The following is a 21,519-nucleotide window of genomic DNA, read 5'->3' on the forward strand; positions in this document are numbered from 1 at the left end:
AAATATGCTACTGTGATTACCATTTCACTGCACTGCAGTGAACTCCTCCAAAAATGAACATACAAGTGTTGCACTAAGGCTAAGCTTAACAGTAGTGTCCATGGCAAACTGGCAGGCCATAATATTCTTAGGGTAAATGTGAACCATACCAAAACACTTTCAGACTCACTGGCTACAGGATTTTGGATGCCAGCCACACCAGATATACCTATGAAATTGTGTAGGGAGTTATAATGTCAGAAAACACAAATGTGGCATTGTTACAGGATATGTGCATATATCACCATGTACAGTATGAACTGTGATACTGCCCACATTGCTGACATTCTGAGTATGTGTGCAAAAGTGTACGTTACACCCCCCCCCCAAAAGCAGATTGACCTGACATCCATGTACAGGTATGCATAGTCTGCCACTATGACTGCTACAGTATTAAAATGATGACCACAGGAGGGTTACCTGGATGCTTCTCTGCTGTGGAAGCTGTGCTACCCACCTCCACAACATATGAGGTGATGGATGCTTGTGAGCTGGTGGTTGAATCCAGGTTTACCAGAAACTCATCTGTGCCCAAGAGTGGATGTTCTACAGCAGGCCCTCCACCGGTACCAGCAAGGTCCCTGGCCACAGCTGTTGCCCTTAGCCATGCAGCATTTATCATGTCTGTGACAAGGTGTTGTACCTGCTTGTAGCTTCTTTCCTGTGGCCCTACTTGATTTACTAATGCAAAGAGGTCAGCCCACAGTGCAGCACATTGTTCCTGATTCTGGTGACTCCTGGATGACAGGATAATGCAGTCTGAGGCCATCAATGATCACGTCATTCTTGGCTGCAGAAGAAGGCTGGAGCAACCATATGTAAATCAGTCCTGAAACACAAGAAGAGAACACATCACAAGACCACATGTATTGCTCTTCATTGTGTATACACCCTGCACATCCACATTTGCCAGCACTCTTCTCCACTAGCTCTCACATCATACCCCGCCATCTATCACCACAGTATGTATGTGGCTATCCGCAACATAGTGCCAATACATCATGCATTTTCCTCCTCAACTTGCTGTTTCCTGCTACTGACTGCTTGTTCTCTAAAGTGTTGAATTGCATCTTTTCTGTTGCACCTATTACTATTTGTTTATAGGCTGTCTAAATTGTATACGTTATTCCAAGCCTCCTACTTTTGGTTTAAGCACCTGGGCTGTAGACCCACCCCTTAGGTCATCCTGGCTTTCCTCCCTCAGATTCTGATAAATATGGATGGACAATGTTGTACAGTTTCCCTTGCCAGTCTGGTTGATATGGGCACCCTGACACAGTGTAGCAACAGCCTCATGTACACAGGCAGCCATCTACTACCACCACCAGGAAACACAATTTGTGAGAGATGCAATGACATTAGGAACCTACAGTCCATGCTCTCTCCCTCTCAAGCCAGTCTATCTGGCACCAAAAAGGATGTCAACACAATGACTACACCTCAGACATCACCCACACCTACACAACACCCACCCACATATGCGGAGTTCCTCAACATAGACATACTCAAACAAAAGAGACCTCTGAGGCAAACACACACATGAACTCCACTGCCCTCCACACCACATACCATGCATAGCCACAAACATGTGTAACACAGCCACTAAGGCGTCACCATAAACCTAACATATTAGTTATAGGAGACTCCATTGTGAGACACACAGATGTGTCTTTCATCAGACTGGATATGGAGAAAGTCATGTTTACTTGTCTGTCAGGTGCCAGAATCTGCTATATCACATACACACTGATGTCTCTCAACAACATGTACTGTTATGAGTCTGTCATAGTCCATGTTGGCATCGTAACCCAGGGTTCTGTCTTGGGGCCTCTTTTATGTGGGATTTACTCTTTTGAGGTGCAGGACACAACCAGTGGCCTCTGGCTGACTATGTTTGCAGATGACTGCATGCTGCGTGCTGTCACCAAATCCCCTAGTGATGTGGACATCTGCCAAGAAGGTCTCAGGCAGACACATGAATGGTGCCAGAAACATGACCTCAAGCTGAATACCACAAAGTGCAGCATCATCCACTTTGGGGAGAGTGACATCCCCAAAATTATCACATTAATAACAATGTCCTAAGCATGCAATCAGTCATGTGGGATTTGAGCACTCAGGTTGATGGCAACATGACTTGTAACCACCACGTTGCTTCCATTGTAAGGAAAGCCTTCTACATGGCCCACCTCATACATAAGGTTATCTCATCCAGGGACATGGGGGTCATAACATCCTCGTATTTCTCCCTAATAAGACCCATTATTGAGTATAATAGCCCTTTTAACATGTACCTCATAAAGCACTTGCAGCAGCTGGGGAAAACACAGAGGTTCCTAACCGGGAGATTCCAGGGCCTCAAACATCTACCGTACACAGATAGGCTAAAAACCTTAACCCTCTACTCAGTTTCATACAGACTCCTCAGAGGTGACCTCTATCTGGCATACAAGGCAATCATGGACCCCACCTTCATAGGACTGCTGCATGTTGGAAGGGTGGCCTAATGGTTAAGGCGTTGGCCTTACAAACACAAGGTGCAGGGTTTGAGTCCTCCTGATAATATTATTGGCTAAAAAATGGCTCGCAAGGGCAGTTAGCTTAGTACTAATCTATGAACCTATGAACCTATATCCGCAAGTCAAGCTCCACTTGAGTAACCCACACACATGCGTTCAACCTGGTTTGTGACATAAATAGGACTTGTTGGTGGTTCAGATTTGTGTCCCAGAGACTCCCTCAGCTGAGGAATAGACTCCCTGTCCACATCAGGCAGAGTTACTTCTTTACCCCTTTTAAGCGCAACCTGGATAACAGGATGGTAAATAGGAAATACACTCTTGGGATACCACCCATGTCCCTGTTGGACTGGGGCATTGGGTGCTGACTTGCATAAACATGGGCTAAATTCTGGGCTAGACTTATGAGGACCTCGGGGCCAAGAGCCTAGTAACCTCCTATGATCCTATGGATACTGGTTATGGCCCTGTGTACTGTGACAGACTGTGTTCCACACTCATCACTGCCATCTACTGTGGTGCGTTCCCTATGGACATGGTCCCAGTACCATATCGTACAGCCAGCATCCGACAAATAGGTAAGTGGTACTACAAGTATATGAGGACAGACCAGCAACATCTGTGTGATGCAATGACAGACAACACTGCAAACATGCTGTAGGATATCCTCCCTGTAGGTGTCTGACATCTGTAGTACACAGATATTTGTGGAATGTATACACGTACCTGATATATGTGGACCCTCTGCCAGACAAAAGTGGATGTCTGGCAAACAGTTGGACAATATGTAATGGTTGTCCCCAGTCTGTGGGGAATTTGGCTGTCACACATCAGACCCCTCAGAAAACAGTTATGCTACATTAATATCTGGTACTGTATTCATTCCCTTATGTTGTATGCTTGATGTTTACACTCTGTCACTGAGGCCGGGCCTGTGTGCCCCCACTACTACTGGCTATAACCTGCAGTCCTGCTGTAGGAGGTCAACAGGTATGCTAGCCATAGCTCTCATGCAATGAGCTATAGATGTCGAGTACACAGTGACCTAGCCAGAGTACATCAGGGACAGTCAGGGAGACCTGTACAATGTTTGAACTATGCTTGTGTGACATTCACAGACCGAGAGGAGCCGACTGACAGTACATCATGTGATATGCCAGCTGTATCCACCAGTACTTGCTGTCACTATTGTCTAACATACAGTCCAGTAGCATTCATACAGGAGTCAACCATTGTTTGAGGGACTCAGAGGGCCAGAGCTGTGATCTACGTCACAAAAGACAGAGCTGAAAGGGAAGCCTGTAGGTGCAGGCCAGCTGGCTATCAGCAACATGTTATTCCAATATATGTATTACAGACTTATTGTTGTAATCCCTATTTCCCATAACTGCATCCTCCCATCTGCATCCCATTACATGCAGACCTGTATTACATACCTGGTATAGTGCTGTACTCCTTTATGTGCAGAAATCCTGAAGTATAATGCTTGTGATATCACAGTCTGTCTTTCTAAAGCAAGTCACAGACCTGTTTATCATAGGCAGCAGCTTCCCTTTTGTAGGTAATGCTCATGAACAGGTGATTGCCTATGCACCAGTCTGTGACTCACACGTGATAATTGCATCCAGAATAGCTAGGTTGTATTTTCATCACCCAATGGTATGGCACTACAGTGCTGTATTTAAGGACTTCATGTAGGCCTTGGGACTTTTCCTGGTCTGTGAAAAGGACATTATGGAGGTGTGGGGACTACAGCATCACAGAGGGTAGGGAAAAATATTGTCCACTGTTTGGATTTATGTGGTATGTCCACAGTTTTGCATGCTATGCCTGGCCATTGTGAACAGACTTTCTGATTATGTGGCAGTTTACTGTTAAGCAATGTGCATTGAGGTCAGTAAGGAGACAGACAGATGTGAGTATCATACATCATTTGCATCAGAATATGAATGCTGCTACAGTAGCTGCTGGTCTATCAGCTGTGTATGTTTGTAGGAAAAGACTGTGACATATGTCCCTGTCACTTGACCTCCCCCCACACCCCTTTATGTATGGGTGTTGTGTGGATCCCTTGTTGTAGGTGGTTGTGAGGTATAGTAGGTCTGTAGCAGGTAGCTGAACATACTGCCGCATATGTTGCAAACTACAGCTGCTGCATTTTGCCCAGGAGTCATACTGGGGAGTGTGAACCCATTGTGGGACAGCAAGCTCTATATCTCACTGAGGAAGCAATGTCAGTTCAGCTGTTACAGCATAGCCAGGGTGAGGGTATCCATAACAGTCCTGGTGAGGCAGGTGCTTCTGGTACATATATTATGTAATAGTGCAATCCAGAGAGTGGTAGGTGACATTTAGTACACCTATACATATTTGTGCAGTGTGTCCCTACCTACAGCCCTTTGAAGTACTAATGTGGGTGGCAGTGAATGCAGTAGCAGTAACCAGTTCTGCTTAAAATTGCAGGGCACAGTCATTATTTGTTGTATTGACAAGCATGTAATTGGTGTGCAACAGACTGGAATGAAATCCAGGACTGTGGATGGCAAAATGTGCAGCATGCTAGGAATGATTGCAGTAGCAGCAACCAGTTCTGCTTAAAATTGCAGGATTCAGTCATTTATTTGTTGTATTGACAAGCATGTAGTTGATGTGTAACAGAATGGAATGGAACCCATGACTGTGGTTGGCAAGATGTACAGCATGCTAGGAATGTAACAAATTGAGCTACTGAGTCAATACTACAGCAGGTGTAGTTGCAAGATATATGTGCATGCATGTTGTCTGTTACACAGGTTGGGATGGGTGTGATGTGTAACACTGCACTGTCTGTCATGATTTTCTAACCTCAATATGTACTGACTTGCCAGTACTTCAGCGCACAGAATAGGTTTTGTGACAACTGTGCCAAAAGTAGGTGGCACAACTGTGGACATTCTGCAACAGTTTGTGCAGTTTTCATCTCTACTTGATATCCTACGCCTCATGTACTTCCAGAAACATTTATTTGGCTGTGTATTTGTTTGGAGTCTGCATCACAGTTCCAAGTAATCTGTCAATTTTCCCATTATATGTACAACACTGTGTCACTGGCAATCAGGATATGTTTATGAAACACCTGTTATACTTCAGAGCTGAGTGGTCTAGTGGGCTAATGCACTATGCTGTAGTTGACAGAGTCCTGGGTCAAGACTTGGCAGTAGTGATGATTTTGCTGATATGCATAACAGTGTCAGTAACACATAAGGTGGCTAAATCACTTTTAAGCAGGTTCTGTGCTGCGCCACGTAGCTCCACTTAAACCCATGCTAATTCTAAAAAAAGAAAAGAAAAAAGGGGTGATGGGAAAGTGGTGAGATGGGAACAAGTAGGAGGAAAACAATGTGAAAGGAAGGTAGGTATGTACAGGATGGGTGTAGGAAAGGACCATAGCTCTCCATTTCTTGTACAGCAATAACTGTGCAGGTTGTAGAGAATTTGGTATTTGGAGCCTCACATTCCAGAGAGAGGGGTGGGGGTAACATAACTGTGTTGGTTAATTGCTGTAATGATTGATTGTGGACAGTGTACATGGGGGTGAAATGGAGAGCTATGTATGGGGCAATATTTTTTGTGGGACAGATGCCCTTTACTTTTATTAAGGTGAGAGTGGAATGTTGGGGAAGGGTTATAGGTATGTGTGGGGAAGTAAGTTGGGTAGGAGAGGTTGCATTTGCAAACAGACAAGACAGCAGACAGGGGTGGTGTATGACACATGAGGGGGTAAACACCTCGGATAGGGGAGGGTGTTGTGGAATTGGAGAGCCATATACCCCCAGACAGTAACAGTGAAACTGAGCTCCCCACTCATGGGTAGTCAACACTGGTCCTTCACTGCTCAGAAGGTGGTTGTGCAGGGGGCTGGGCACCTGAGCCACCCTACCCCTCCAGGCTGACCAGTCTGCCCTCAATCTGGTGCAGGTGGTCATCAAACCCATGGTGCATGATCTTGCACACCACCCCTGGTAGCTTTCGCTAGGTGACAACTCCCTCTTCACACCCACTCGGGGGCACAGGCCCTGTCCCCTGAGGCAGTTCCAACTTTAGGTGGTGCAGGACCAGCAGAGGGGGCAACACGAGGCTGGGTCCCAGACGTACTGGGTCCCGGTGCCATGGGCAGCTCAGCTAGGGTAGGTGGATCAGCAAGAACCGGCCTACCCCGTCAAGCTATGGTGTTTGAGGGTTTTTTCAAAGTGTATAGGTTAGTAATGAAGATAACATTTAAGTTAGTTATAACAGCATGGCAGGTTGTTGCAAGTAACCCAGTAACATAACATTGCATAGTATATGGAACACAACAATAAGTGGGATAACAGTCAGTATAGTATCAGCATGCCAGTAACAGGTACAGCAAAAGGCCAACAACATAAGTAATTCAACAAGGTATGTTAGTATGCAGCCATCATAATATATAACAATAATAAAACACAAGGCCCAACACAGCATTTTGAGAAAAACATACAGTAAAAGTAAACCATAACCGATGTATAACAATAATAATTTATGATGCAGATAGGGGATGGGGCGGTGAGAGAAATACATTCCGTGACTACCAGTATAGGCTATATTGTTTGTTGCAGTACTCTTATATACTGTACAGGTCTGCCCTTACTTTATGTATACAAGTGCCCTATAGCTTCTGTAGCACCTACATACCTCTCAAGTTATCTGCATGGGACAGTGTGGGCCGAGCTGTAACATCTACAGGTACGCAACTACAAGGGACTATTACATGTCAGGGGGACATATATGAGTGTACTGTGGACTGATGTAGTGTGACTGTGCTATTGACATAAATCAAGTCGATTTTGAATCTGTGTCCAAGGGATTTGGCATTAGTTATCACAGTCTGTGACAGGGTGACACTTGAGAGACATGTATTGTGCACAGTACAGAGTTTTTACACTCTGGTACATCTGACATCTGAACACAAAAATCAGTTACCCATTTGAACAGCTACTACATCCATTTATGTACCTGTAATTTCTGTGGGGAGAACACCTGTTAACAATACATAACTCTTTCTATAAATATTTAGTAGTAGATGTCCCTGGATTCGAACCCTGGTCTGTGTGTAATAAAATGTACATCACACCTAGCATTTATCAAACTGAGATACTGAGCCACTACTGAATATTGATTGACTGGTATGTGCCTACAGCTCACCTAGTAAGAAACTATGACCTGGTAACATAGGTAGATTGTTATACAAGGCTGCAGTGACACACATATGCATGAGATTCATGCATGACAGAGATAGTTGGTGAACCGTGCCTTAATACATGGAATGCAGGTGTAGACAATTAACCCCTAGTGAGTGGAAATATGTGTGATGTGTACAGCTGGGTTGGCTACCTGACCCATGTACAGTTGCAGGTGATATATTTGCAGGCTACAGCTGTTACAGTTTCATACTTGCCTGCAGTAGCATACCTAAGATTTGGAATGCATATAGCTGAAATGCAATGGTTAACACAAGACAATCCTGAGATACACAATATACCCTTGGTGCTCCTATTATTGGTTCAGATCTTAGTGCACAACAAATATTATAATGCATTATATCTTGTCCAACTCCACATCTACAGAATACTCTTTATTAGATAACCTTCAGTCGGTTAGTGGTATTATTCCTGTTTTTACTTCACAGCATTTGTAATACTCGATTTCATGACCAACAGCCCAAAATACACATTTTGAACAGCACAGCTTTATTAGGGGTGACATCATGCAGTGATTGGTATATATCTACAGTCTTTATTGATGAACAGTTCATATAATGCAGGTGATGCAATACAGCTGTAATTCCACAATTAATGCAGTACACACTTTTTGTATTTCCTTAACATTATTAATGCAGTAGAACTTTATTTCTTTAACATTATTAATGCAGTAGAAACTTTATTCCCTTGACAATATCAAGTTTCATGCTTCCATCATTATTAAACTACACCTGGTATTACTCACATATATCAGTCCAGGTCTATGACCGCATTCATTGCAGTACTGTCAAAATTGAATATACCTACTGGCAGTTACTAATTTAATGAAACAAACAGCTTAAAACCAAACTTTTAATACTTTATAACACATAAAAACAACCAGTAAGTGCTTTCATTGCCTTACTGGAACTACATCAGACCTAGTTGCACAATTACTAACTCCATTTAAATACTTAATTGGCTTACATGTGACTCAGAGCTTAATGCATTAACCCTTTCCTTTTTAAAACTACCTTAAAGGTTTCCCTATCATTTAAACATGGGTAAAAAATGCATTAAGCTTTATCTGTGAGTAATATTCTCTCCAATCAAGCTTATCCTCTGCATCAAACCTAAAATCATAATCATACATTTGATCTATTATTAAAAACTTAGATACCATTTTGTTCTTTTCTTGATGGGCAGAATTCAAATAATATAATGTATGCAACATATTTAGACTTACAACTAAATTATTTATATAACCTAATTTTGTAATTTCTAGCTGTTAAGTTGAATATTAATACCTTCTTTTATATACTGGTATAACTTACAGTTCCTACATTTCATCATGCCCGCATTCAAAACTTCTGATGCAGACTGCTTGAAATTATTTTTCTAAAAAAAAATCTTTTCTTCCCTCACTTTGAAACAAAGACAGGTTTATCCTCAATTATAGCTTTCAGCTCTTGAACTTTTCTTAAAAAACTCCAATTATTTTTAATAATTGTCCTTATTTTGTTTTAATCTACTGAGTTTTCTAAAATATATGGAAGAGAATAATCTATTTTATTAGATACATGTATATCACTTACTACTTCATCATTTATTAATATATTTTCCCTTTCATTTTTAATTTTTGACAATTTAGTTATCTACTAAACCCGTAGGATAACCCCTTTCATAGAATCTCTTTTTTAAATGTTCACTTTCTTTTTCAAAAAATTCAGTATCATCTGTCAATATACTTATCCTAGTAAACTGGCCCTTTACTATATTTTCTTTAAGCTTATAACTATGCATACTATTAAAATGGAGATAACTATTACTTTGCACTTCCTTTTTAAAAATCTTTACTTTTAAAAACATTGGCAGATTTATATACTCATAAATCCAAATAATTAATACTTTATTTTTTATAATTAAAAGTAATCCTTAAATAATTAGTAGATCCATTTAAATATTTCATAAAATCTTGAAGTTCATTTTCAGACCCATTCCAAATAAAAACAAATCAGCAAACAATTTATACAAAACTATATGCCTAACAAAATCAGATTTGTATATAAATTCTTTTTCCCAGCCCATCATAAAAATATTAGTATAACTGGGGGCCATAGCTGCCCCCATTGCCACACCATTTATCTGTTTATACATTCCATTGTTAAACTGGAAGAAATTATAAAACAAAATAACATCTAAAATCTCAGTAAACAATCTCACTTTTCCATTACTAAATAAACGTGATGTTTGCAATTCCCTATTAACCACTGTGTGGGAAGAAATTTCCAGGGAATTGTTATGGCTAGGCTTGCATAGACCTTAGGGCCGAAGCCTAGTACCAACCTATGAAACCCTCTTCATTGAGTGTAACTGTATATAGGGAAGCTACATCTGCTGTCACTAACCACATAGTGTCCTTCAGTATAACATCCTTAATCATATTTTTAAAATCAAAAGAGTCTTTAATAAAAGACTTCTCTTGTAAAACCCATTTTTGCAGAAATGTATCCACATAAATAACCAAGGGTCTGTTTTTTTACCTTTGCTCACCACTATTGGCCTAAAATCAGGAAACTCCAAATTTTTATGGTACTTTGGAAGTCCAGTCTTCCTAATTTAGTTTTTTTTACTTTAAAAACTCTTCTAAATCTTGTTCTATTAAATTATCTGTCGACCATTCTTCTATACATGCATCTATGACACTATATGATCTTTTGATAGTAGCCCAAGACACCTTTTTATAGTAATTTTCATTACTGAGAATCTTTTTAATTTGTTCCACATAATATGAAGTGTCCAAAACCACTATTGCACCCCTTTGTCAGCTTTAGTAATGTACAAATCATTATTATTTTACAAATCTAAGAAAGCCTCTTTTTCTCCTTTAAGTTATAAAAAACAGGCTCACTTTTTGCATTTAACAATTGTCAAATCATTTTCACATGTAATTAAGAAGCTTCCAACTCAGGCTTTAACATTGGATTAAATATACTTGGCCTTTTGAACAATGTTTTGCCACTTTTTGGTACCTGTTCACCTTCATCAGAAAAAAAAAAACAATTTCAAATTTAGTTTTCTAACATATTCTGTTAGTGCATTAATTGAGCCAATCAAATCAGCTATTGCTGAGGGCACAAAAGTCAAACCTTTTCCTAATACCGAGAGATGCAAATAATATAACACCGTTTTTGAGAAAACTAATTACTTTAAAAGAATCAGTCACAGTACCTTCATTCATTGAGGATATTCATTGTTCATATATCCCCTGTTGAACTGTTTTTTCCCTGAAAACCTCGTTGTCATCTTTTTATCTTCCAGTAAAAACTTTCTGCTTAATTCCCTGATTGCTGATGTGGTCCCTGGGCTGAAATCTGAGCCCAAGACCTTTTGCCTGTCCCTCCATCCTGGTAAACTTCCACTTTTCAAAAATTCTGGTTTGAATATCATTGTACTGCCCTAAAATTGCCTTGCTTCTTTGCCTTAAACTGCTTATGTACTGTTTCAGGCTTTTTATCCGCCCGTTCATCATCAGAGCTGATCCTCATGCTTTTCACTGCGCCATTCTTCCTTATTTCATTTCCGTCTCGCATTTTAGCTCCACCATTTACATTACACTCATTTTTGTCATTAGAGGAGGGTCCCATCACACTCTCAACACTATTGCATACACAGTTTAAACCCTCCTCATTGCCTCTTTTCTCACACAGGAATTTATTTTCCTTTTTTTTGTACCTCATTTTCAGCAGCAGCTCTGTCAAGCATCCTTGCCCATTTCCCTTCAAAGCTGCTTGTTGAGACAGTACTTTTCAGATTATTAAAGCCTGAAACAATCACACTATTGCACGCAGCAGATACTTGTTTACACTCATCTAGTAACAAGCCCACATACTGTAACCCCATGCTTTCATTCAGCACTTGCCAAGTGCCTATTAGTTCCTTTGAAAAACTTTCCCCTGCTTGTGCTTACAATACCCTTAAACCTCTCAGAATTCAATTTATAGATAAACAGGCTTCAAAAAAGAAAATTTCCCACCGAAGTCTTTTATATTTAAGAACATTTTTCTCCCAAACCATAAATTCTTCACTTATATTTGGTTAATTCAAGCCACTGCTACTGAGTATGTTAACTTCATTTACAAATGGATTAGCCGGCCCCTTTAAAGAGTCAGACAACAAGTTCCATGCCTGCTCGGGTACAATGACAGTTTTAACTGGCCTTTTTGGAATTGCACCCAAATTAGTATTGTCAGACATGGCAGATCCATTGTTTATAGGCATTATCCTTACTGTCTGTGATACGACCTTCTCAACCAGTCCTCTGCCATTATCCAATAGAGAATCCCTTGCAATATCATATAATGTAAACCCCGAGGGTACCAGCAGAAAACTCGAATTAAGATTAGGCTGGGAAGCAGAATCTTTGTTTGAATAGGCCACTGAAGAAAAATAATATACCATGAAGTCTTAAAATGAAATAAACAGCCATATAAAACAAAAATAATGAAACAAACAGCTTAATACCAAACTTTTAATACTTTATAATGCATAAAAAACAATCGGGAAGCGCTTTTATTCCCTTATTGTAACTTCATCAGACCTAGTTGCACAATTACTAACTCTATTTAAATACTTACTTGGCTTACATGTGACTCAGTGCTTAATGCATCAACCCTTTCCTTTTTAAAACTACCGTCAAGTTTTCCCTATCATTTAAACCTGGGTAAACAAATGCATTAAGCATTAAACTTATCTGTGAGCAATATTCTCTACAATCAAGCTCATCCTCTGCATCAAACCTAAAATTATAATCATACAATTGATCTATTATATTAAATACCATTTTGTTCTTTTCTTCTGACTGCCTTTGTTTTACGTGTTTTGCTAAGGCATTACTTACATCCACCTTGTCAATAGCTCTTACATGTCGATATGCTCTCATAAAAAACTCTCTGATAGTTCTTCCAATATAAAATGCTGGGTACAGTTCACATAGTGCAATTTATACAACATATATAGGCTTACAGCTAAATTGTTTATATAACCTAATTTCATAATTTCTAGCTGTAAGTTAAATATTAGTATCTTCTTTTATATACTGGCATAACTTACAATTCCTACATTTCATCATGCCTGCATTCAAAACTTCTGATGCAGACTGCTTGAAATTATTTTTCTTAAATTCTCTTTTAAGTTCTTCCCTCTCTTTGAAACAAAGACAGGGTTATCCCCAATTATATCTTTCAACTCCTGAAAGTTTCTTAAAACCTCCAATTGTTTGTAATAATTGTTCTTATTTTGTTTTCATCTTCTGAATTTTCTAAAATACATGCAAGAGAATAATCTCTTCTATTACATACAGTCATATCACATACTCTTCATCATTATTTGTTAATATAATTTCCCTTTCATTGTTAACTTTTGACAATGACTTATCTACTAAACCCCTAGGATAACCACTTCCATAGAACCTCTTTTTCAAATTTTCACTTTCTTTTACCAGAAATTCCATTTCATCTGTCAGTCTACTTATCCTAGTTACTAATTTACTCTTTCTTGTTTATATGACTATAGATTGCAAGATACATCTGTACTTACCACACTCACAGCACAACCTGGCCAAGTACCCTGCATGGGCCTCCAGTTTGCAACCTCTCTCCTCTGCAGCTGTGGGGAGAGAAACACACCATTATGTATACCTGTCTGTCACACATGCAGATTAGGTATTGATAAAAGAATGCTAACAATACTTACAAACTTGTGGGGCATTATCATCCCAGACATTTTAGATCCAGGTAGCCAAGAGATCCCCTTTCCTGCATTCAGGTCATCATAGTGGTGGGGCACCTGCTCATCTTTGCCAGTTGCACTGGTGAGATTGCATGCCAGCCGATCTCAGGCCTCTAATTTCTACTCTGACCCCTGGTACTGGCCCTGCAGAAGCCAGACATTGTGGTCTTTTTATAAGGAGTCAAACCATGACCATGGACTCCAGAATGCCTCACCACTACACCTGAAAGCATGAACCCTCTCCAACAGGTTCTGGCTGTATTCTCACCTGTTGCACTTAATTAAGGCTGTTTTCCCACCCTTTGCTACAATTGAGCCATTTTTAAAAATGTGACACTTCGCTTAGCACCTTGCACATCACTGAGCTCAGCTGAGCAGTGCTTAAACTGGCAATGCTCAGCAATGCTTAGCGGTGCACAAACCCGCTTATTTGGGTTGAGCACTGCTTAAATTGGAATTGCTTAACAGTGCTTTGCACCGCTTAGCAATGTGCAAACCAGCTAAACACTGCTAAAACATTCCTTGTTTAAGCAGTGCTTGGCTAGGCTTATCTGTGCTTAGCAGAGCTTAGCTGAGTGCAGCAATGCAGGATTTCATAATGCATTTCATAATTGTGTCATTGCAAAATAAATGCTTCATAAAATGTCTTCGTATACATACAATATTCCATCAGGGGTTTAAACATACGTCTCTTACATATATTTGCATCATACATGCTTAATAACCTGTTTGTGTATTTATACAAAATTCAGTCATGGGTTAATAGTACATTTCATAAATGTGTATTTGCAAAATAATATTAATAACCTGTCTGTGCAATCACGCAATATTTCATTGGGATTTAAAATAACTCTCAGAATGTGTATTTACAAAATAACCTGTCTGTGTATTTGAACCCTGCACCTACTGCTGTCACTCTAACCATTTGGCTATGTAGCATATATTTCACCACTACATTTAAGCATTAGTGAGCACCGCAACAACCTGCACAAACCCACTCAGCTGTGCTTAAACTTCACCATTCCAGTCAGAATTAAATGTATCTAGTTTCTATTTTTAGATGTCTGGCACATGTCAACTGCTAAAGCACCACACAAACACAAAATAAATTAAAAAAATTAAAATAATTAACTTTTTTATTTCAGTGTCATACACTGAATATCCATCACTTTCACAGTGCAGGGAGTGTGTTACTCATCTCTGGACACAGTAACAGACCACTTACACTGATTCAATAACTGTGTTACATGGCTCTCCCTCAGTAGAGCACCTTCATTAATATGCAAGGTATGCTGCTGAGGGTGATCCGCATACAAGGCCATGGTACCTTCCATGTAGGCCTTCAAATATTCTTACATGGATTTTAGTAAATCCCCTGGTAAGTCTAGCTTATGACTAGGTCTGTTAATAATGTAGCTGATGTGATGGCCAACCTTTAGGAGTTAATTTGTGATTACACCTAACAATATGGTTTGGAATAATTGTTAAATAGATGGGTTGCTGAGTGATTGTCCTGTTCTGAGGTAGGGCAGGCATAATTATTATTAATTTTTTTAAGCATTCAGTATTAGCTAGGATTATAATCGCCAACTCAAAACAAAAGTAAAAGATGCTTTTGTAAGAAGTAAGTTCTTCTTTAGTAGGAGCAGAAGACAGTAAAACTGAATCATCTACTTATTCAATGATAGTTCCATATTTTATTAATGTATACATTTCATTAAAGAAAATACTGAATGACACGCGACCTGATATGGAGCCTTACCTTCTAACACTATGTGTACATTGACTCAGGTAACTTTTGAACCAGTTTATAAAGATATCCTTCATCTTGAAATTTGGTAATCTGTCCAGATGTAGTTGATGTGATACAGTACTGAAAGCTTTTGAATGAGCTAGGAATATGGATGCAAAATGTCCTCTTTGGTTTCAGTGTTGATTTAACTTATTAAGGAATGTCTTATTGGTAGTATAGAGGGATAAAGCCCTTCCTATGACTCAAGTGATTTGAGTTCAATTATTGGCTTTAGTGTCTGACATCAGAGGCAGAGGAAGGTAGGTGTGCTTATAATGGAGAGGAGAATGCATTACAAATAGGCAAGTCCTTCAGAGTTTTAGTTGAAGCCAGGATATATTGGGATGGCTGGGTTGGAGGGTGGGCTATCCTGGGGGCATATCTTCTCAGAGCCTCTGATATTTGCATTTCCTGATCTAACCTTTATTCCCTGACCAATCTAATAAAGATGCCACCATAAAAAAGGGCAGGGTTAGGAATGAAACCTAAGTTACTCAAGCCATTTTTAGTAGCAGTAGAGGCTCCCTTAGTCATCATTCCTAGATACACCTGATAGCTGGTCTCAGAACAGGTTACCACCCTTGGTCTGGTAGGGTATATAAATACCAGACACTGCCAGTCTTAACAATGGTACTGCTTGAGCAGAGGGGGACTTAAAGTGGAAAGCCTCACTGCTACAGTAGAAGAGGATACTCCTAATTGGTAAACACTAGTGTTGTAAACTATGACAAAAATATGGTTATTAAGGAATGATATAGTTATTTCTGTAATCAGGTCAAAATCCATGTTGTGTATAGCAGAATAAGTTGTGGTTTTAAAGCATTTTATGTTTTGTTTGGGTTGAATTTTTCTAGAATTTTGATGATAGGAGACAGAATTGTTATTGGTTTATAGCTGGGAAGTTCTACTGAAGTGCCTTCTTTATGAGGTGAAATGATGTAGGATTGCATCTGTTATGAGGGGATGTAGACTTCTCTTTTAGATCAATGTATTAGAATTTATACTAAATAGGCTGTTAAGTTGGCTGCCTTTTGAAGATATCCAGAAAGTATGTAGTCAGTTGCTACAGTGGTCTGTTTTATTTTCTTAAGTAACTTTTTTCATATTGTCATTTCACAGCAGATCAAAGGTGAAAGAACCAGTTGTATTCATCTGGGGAGGATCAGATAAATTAAATGTATCTATTTATCTATTATTAATAATGCAGCTACTTGTACAAGCTATTGTGTAATTGCATTCATATGAGAGAAGATTTTGTTGATATTCTTCAGGCTTTTTAAGAGTATGGATCGAATTGCAAAAAATGTAGGGTTATTTTTATGGGTAGAGTGTATACTGTTATAATAATTTTATTGTAATTGTTATTCTAGTTTACTCAATTCCTGAAGGTTGTGAGTTTTTTTTTGTGATTCTATGTATATGCTTTGTGTCTAACATATACTTTGTGTTTTGTGTAATTCGGGGCAAGCTAATATCTTATGTTCTTAATTAATGGGTCTATAGAGTTTGAAAGAATTTAAATATAATTTGGTGACACTATCTAAGAAGTTAAATAAATGCACCTTTATTGAGTTTTTTGAGATTGTACATACAGGTGTAGGTGATTTGGGGGTAATTTAGAGTTATTCCAGATGACATAAATTATATAATGATCATTCAAGGTACCAGGTATTTTTTCCTGCATGTGTGATATTGGTTAAGTTCATAGGTAGGAGACAGTCTAATATGCTGCCCTTTCCTAATTCTTTGTTTTTTTTAGGAGCAGTGTTTGATGCTGTAAGGCTAAGGAGGTTAATTGTTGGACATAACTATAAATTATACATAGGTAGGTACTCGGCTATCTGCCCGAAGGCATTTATAAGTCTAGCCAGAATGAGTTGGCTTTCACCGCCCCCTTAGATTAGTTCCCTGTGCCTCTGTCCAGCAGAGCCACTGAAGTGATCTCTGGGGTAAACTTTCTGTTTCCCATCCACTCATCAAGGTTTCTCTTGAAGAGTGTTAGTGAGGAGCTTTTCCTAATGTGGATTGGAATCTTGTTCGAAAGCATGGGAAGTCTCTGGGACAGGAATCTATCCCTCCAGCACTTCCTGTTTATTGTTGTGGTGAGGTTTAGATCTCTAGAGCGTATGGCTCGAGGGGAAATGGTTTTCTTTAGGTGGAGCATGTCCATCAATTCTGGGTTCAACATGGCCTTGTATGTTAGGCAGAGATCACCTCTGAGTAGGTGGTATGCAACCAAGTATAGCTGGAGTTTCTTCAGTCGAGCCGCATAGGGCATCTGTTTGTGGCCAGTGATTCTCTTGGTGAGGTACTTCTGTGGTCTTTCCAGCTGTTGCGGGTGTCTTGTAAGGTACATCCCAAATGGGAAAAAATAGAAACACTATTAACTGCCTGCTCTTCTGAGCTAGCCAAATATCCAAGGTCTGTCTCATCCAACTAGATTTGCCATATGAAAAGAAAGTTTTAGCTGTACTCAAAATATGGCCTTCCACTAATTACCTTTGCTTGCTATAAATGTCTTAATATTCTCTAATCTATTTAAAAAATATTTTGGACACTATCTGCATCATGTATGATGAGAGTGACTATTATTGTCTGTAATGTTTTAACTGTATAGAACTGTCTAGATGTGTAGTAATATATTACAACATCTTGTAGCAGTTTGTTCTTTCAAATTATTTTTTGTATAGTATTGCATTGGATTATACTGTATTTGTATTGTACTGTATGTGGAACTTTTCTCCCTGGGCCTCTGCTGAAAACGTGGTTAAGTTGTCTATCTCGCCTTCATTCTTGCTGGTTGGGTTCGGAGCCGATCCTCGGCTCCGACTCGGCCATCTTCAAAAGCTCGAGAGCTGTTTACTGCCTCAAGGCCACCCCATATCCCATGATGCCTGACGCTAGATACCCAGATCTCATTTGGCGCTTCTGCTGCGAGGTTGTCTTACTGGCTCAGGTCGTATATTTTCATTGTTTTATCTGTATTTTTGATAAAAACTATTAGGGTTTTTTAGTGTAGATTGTCAGTTGTAGTTACAACCTTCTCAGTATATCTTTGTTGTACCTATAATTTCTTTCCTGAACCCCTCCCCTTCCCTTCAGGAAACTCATTTTAGTTAGAGAGTTTTCCCCTCCCCCTTCACTTTCTTCACATAGGTAGCTGTTTAAATTAGAGGCTAACCCTTTCTTTTTTCTCTTCAAAAAAAAAAAAAAAATAGTATTTACCTAGTTTAATCTTATTTGTTTGTGGGTAGAATATTGTTAGTATTTGTTTTGGCTGTTTTTTGGGTGTGGTAACTTTAGTGTATGTGATAGTTATTATCTCCTATTTTTTGTGTATGGTTTTTGGTGTTCCTTCATTTCAGGGATGTCCAAGGATACCAAGTTGTCCGGATTCAAGAAGTGTGACTCATGCTGTCAGAAGATGTCTCTGACAGATGATCACACTTCTTGTGTCTATTGTCTGGGTGCTGTGCACCTGCAGGACTCTTGTTCGGTTTGCCATGCTTTCAGCCCAAGAGTCCTGCAGGAGCATAGAAATAAGTTAATCCTACAGGGTTTACTTAAGCCCTAGGATTCACCGGCTAAGGCTCAGCCTGTGAAGTCCTCTAAACCACCTAAATCTTCGGCTCCCAGTTCGGAGCCATCGTTGGGTGAAGCTGTTCCTTCTGCCTCGGTTCCAGCCGGAACCGATGTGCCTGCCTCCCAGTCAGTCCCGACTCACACTTCGGAGCCATCGGGGAGTCGTCGAAAGAGATCTAGGTCTTCCTCCGTGGAGTCAATATGCTTGGCTCTGAGGTCTCCTCTGCTCCAATCGGAGCACAGTCATCGGTCCTCCCACTCTTCTCAGTCCTCAAGGCTTTCAGATCATGACATGGAGAGAGTGGTCAGTAGGCTGTTGAAATCACAGGCCCTAGCAAAAACGTTGTCCAGCCACTCTCATCAGGTGTCGGCTCCATCCATGTCTGCAGTTATTCCTCCTCCAACTCCTCCCTTGAGCTCGGAGCCGGAGTTCATTGGGGTTCAAGTTGTGGAACCGTCGGCACCGATACCTTCTCCTTCAGTTCCGTCGTCGGCTCCGATCACTTCCTTGATACCATCCTTGGAGGGGTCTGGGTGCTGAGACTCCCTTGTCGGCTCCGAGGGGGCGAGTGGCATTGGACCCTTGTCTGACCCCGTTCTCCCCCTCGGAGCTTCGGCGCAGGTGAGCTTGGCTCCTATATCAGCTTCGGAGCTGTCCCCCTCGGTGCGGAGAGGGATTCTGATCTCTTTGGAACAGGAGCCTTCTTGGCATCCGAGCAGGGACGCCTTCGAGGTCATGAGGAGTGTGCTGGCCCCTGAGTCAGTCCCACGATCATCCCCATCGGCTCCTCCCCCTATGGTGCCTGCGTCTGCCTCTGCCTGTCTTCCAGACCCCAAGCGTGGGGAACCAACACTCCAGGGCACCCCCTTGGGTGTATCTTCCTCTTCCGAGGCCTCCCCTAATCATTCAGAGGAGCCACCTAGTAAGAGGAAATGCAAGAGGAAGCATGTTGACTCCCCTGAGTCTGTCACATCAGATACTGACTTAGAGGATTTGGAAGGGTCCTTGAGATCCCCCTCTGAAGATGTCTCCTTCTCAGACATCCTTGAGATGCTTAGGCAGAGGAGGACCTGGACTACCCTAAGCCCTTCCGAGGATGTGTCGGTATTCCTGGATGCGTTTGGATCCCGACCTTCCACCTCCTGGGTGTCTCCGACTTTTGACCCACTGATGTCTGTGGTGGCTTGGAAGGCGTGGTCAGCTCCAGATACAGTGGAACTGACCCCCAGAAGACCCGCTAAATTCATAACTGCACCACAGGATAAACAGTTTTTGACCAAAGGTGTTCCCGTTGATGCCATGGTGGTAGCGGCGGCCACAAAGAAGGAGTTGGCCGAAACGTCTTCATCTGTCCATCCTCCTAACAAGGAGTCCAGGACAATGGACAGATATGGGAAGTGGATGTTCTCTTCAGCGACCTTTTCCATGAGGTCTCTGAATTATTTGTGCCACGTTACCTGTATTCAAAGGGATCTCCTTAAAGAGCTTGGAGATACCCCCCAAGATCCATCAGCTGAGGGGGCCCAGGCTAAGGCAGCCACCCAGCTGGCGACTCTTAATTCAGTGGTGAACTCCTCCATGAGGCTCATTTCTTATGCAGCCGATGGTGCGAGTAGAGCCGCGGGCACAGGTGTTGCCCTAAGGAGGCACACTTGGATGTGGCTATGTAACTTTGCGGAACCTTTCAGAGCTTCTTTCACCAACACCCCTTTGATGGTTCCTCTCTTTTTGGATCACAGGTGAAGGACACCCTTATCAGGTGTGAGCAGAAAGGCAAGACTCTCTGCTGTGGGAGTCCGTTTTTCCACTCCCTCCAGACCATATCCCAAGGGTCAGAAGAGTGGAAAGATGTGGTTCTGGAAATCCCAGGGAGCCTTGCCGGACACACGTGGTGAGTTCCCATCCAGGGGCAGAGGAGGGAACAATAATAGACGACACCCTCATGGCAGAGGGGGTCTGCAAAACCAGGGCAGCAGAGAATCCGTCTCTGAGAAGCCCTTCCTGCATCCCTGAAGCGTTGCCTGGCTGCCCACCTCTGGAGGTAGTCGAGGGGAAGATTATCGCTGTACCCAAGAGCCTGGTGAGACATAACACAAGACAAATGGGTACAGTCTGTTATATCTGGAGGCTACAGAATTCCCTTTGTTCACACTCCCTTAATGTTAAACAAGTCCCTTCCAGATGTTCCACCCAATCTAAGGGATCAAGCAGTTCAAGAAGTTTCAAAACTGCTAAGAAAAAGGGCCATCCAGCAAGTCCCAGCAGACCAGCAAGGATCCGGAATTTACTCAAGGTTCTTTTTGGTACCAAAAAAGACAGGGGACTGGAGACCCATTCTGGATCTCAGCAGACTGAACAGGTCTGTACAAAGAACGAAGTTTCGGATGGTCACGCTACAGTCCATTTTACCTTTTCAGGATCAGGACAATTGGATGTACTCTGTAGATCTTCAGGATGCGTACTACCACGTCAAAATGGACAGATGCTCCAGAAGATTCCTTTGCTTCCGGCTGGGAGCCAGCCATTATCAGTTCAAAGCTCTGCCCTTTGGTCTCACCA

Source organism: Protopterus annectens, chromosome 5.part0 (assembly GCF_019279795.1).
Source record: "Protopterus annectens isolate FY-2018-M chromosome 5.part0, PAN1.0, whole genome shotgun sequence".
Lineage (NCBI taxonomy): Eukaryota > Metazoa > Chordata > Ceratodontiformes > Protopteridae > Protopterus > Protopterus annectens.